Source organism: Gavialis gangeticus, unplaced genomic scaffold (genome assembly GCF_001723915.1).
Source record: "Gavialis gangeticus isolate Ggan-Ray unplaced genomic scaffold, GavGan_comp1, whole genome shotgun sequence".
In the NCBI taxonomy this organism is placed as follows: domain Eukaryota; kingdom Metazoa; phylum Chordata; order Crocodylia; family Gavialidae; genus Gavialis; species Gavialis gangeticus.
The window spans coordinates 97,004,684-97,006,525 of record NW_017729032.1 but is presented as its reverse complement, the minus strand read 5'-3'; the positions used below and the strand labels follow the sequence as shown (position 1 = coordinate 97,006,525).

Here is a 1,842-nt window from a genome sequence, read left to right as displayed (position 1 = left end):
TTTTTTTTTTTTTTTTTTTTTTTTTTTTAAGGTATGTGAACACACATAATTTTAAAACATTTGTATATATATCCTGAACTTTAGGAAAGTGCATTTTAAGATTTTAAAATAAATATATAAAAGCTTGTTAAACTGGTAACAGAAGAATATGATGCCCATTTGAAAGAATACCATGATAAACAGTTACCAGCTTTCTACAAAGACAACCAACTCCCTAAAGCAGTGGTGCTCAACCTATGGCCCATGAACTCATATCATCTAGCCCACAAGGCTCTCCACAGGTCTGGATATATGGTGGCAGGGAAGCAGTGGCAGCATTAATTGCTCCCAGAGCCACAGCAATTAGTGCTGCCACTACTGTCCCACCACTGAATTTCTGGATGTGTGGGGAGCCTCACAGGCTGGATGACATGGCCCTGTGTGCCATCATGTGTTGGTGCACAGAATCAAGTCCACAGCTGGAGCTGACCTGCAAGTCCAGTTCATGGCCAGATGCCAGCATGCTGGACTGCAACAGTGGACCAGGTCTACACATGGGATCTGGCTTGTGGGACTGGATAGGTTGAGCACTGCCTTAATGGATTTGTTTTTAAGAGCTGACATCATCAGTACATGATATTTGCACACCTTATAGTTTGCCATTTAATATACATCCTTAGAAAGATCATATTTAAAATAATTATTCTACTTAGATTTTTACCTTAGTGAGAGCTTGTCCCAGTAACTTTTCAAATGCTTTAAGGTTTAAGTATGGACCATTATAATGAGGGTTGCTTTGAGCTTTCCTTCCAAGCCAGTACAATGTAATCAAAACCTAAAAGCCAAAAAAGTGAATTTTAGAAGTTCATTAGTTGGTTATTAAATTGACACACCATTTGAGCACAATGCTGCAGTTACTTTGGAGGTTTCCAAGTACTAATGCAATATATTTGTTAGTCTCTCAAAATTACTTTACCATGGCTATTGTGTTGCATCTAAATGCATCTTAAAGAATAAAAATTAATTCCTGTATTGAATTAACCTTTTCTGTTTGAGAAATGAAACCTGAAGGAAATCATAGTAAATTTGTACTAATTTATATCAGATAAATAGATAAGCTCAAGATGAAGCTAAGCATAGCAATAATATTACTAGATATGTTTTTATAAAACTTGAATTAGAGTGACATTATTTCAGAAAGTGTTAAAAAGTATCTTACATTTTTCACTCTTCTATTGGTCTCCTCTGGTCTACAAAGAAAAGAAAAGAAAAAAAGAAATTTAGTTTGAAGCAATTTAGTCCTTTAAAAAAACATTTAAAATTCATGAAGCCCATTTACAAGTTGGCATGAAACGTGGATATGTGACTCTTCACAGGCACATATTTTTTACTGTTCAAGAACTACTTATAAAAACAGACAGAAAGAACTGTATATTGAGTTTTTGAATACTTTCTGTAAATGGAATACACCCCTTTATTTAAATTATCTTAAACTCCATATGCATCTAGAAGATAATACTTCCCAAAGTATTTGCTTCAGTTGTGATCAAGCATACGTTTTTTCAGCCCGAAGAGAACGTTTCAAAATTCTGAGCAAGTGAATCTGGGAACATCTGGAGGGTTTTGCGTCATCTTTTTTTTTTTTTGGGGGGGGGGGTTGTTTTGTTTTTGGTTTGGTTTTTTGTGGGGTTTTTTGCTTTTGCTTTTTTTGCCATTGCTTTACTTGTAGTTTATCAGGTGCCTAGAAGCCTTCTGGCATTGGCAACATGTAAGTAACAAATTGTTATTTATTATTACTGCTGTTATTATTAGACTCCAGTGGGAGTGGGAGTTCCACATGGAGAGCACAGGTGGCACATGTTC

The 1,842-nt window shown here is 35.6% G+C and overlaps 1 protein-coding gene across 13 annotated transcripts in view; it reads right to left on the bottom strand.

The window, feature by feature from the left end:
* LMO7 (LIM domain 7) overlaps nucleotides 1–1,842 on the bottom strand; it is a 167,889-nt gene that overhangs the window by 62,351 nt on the left and 103,696 nt on the right. For all 13 annotated transcript variants that reach the window (XM_019524710.1, XM_019524716.1, XM_019524705.1 and 10 more), the window contains exons 4-5: nucleotides 1,199–1,229; nucleotides 701–814 (exon numbers count right to left, since the gene is read on the bottom strand). The gene's annotated coding sequence lies outside the window, so the exon portion shown is untranslated. The remainder of the gene's footprint in view (nucleotides 1–700; nucleotides 815–1,198; nucleotides 1,230–1,842) is intronic.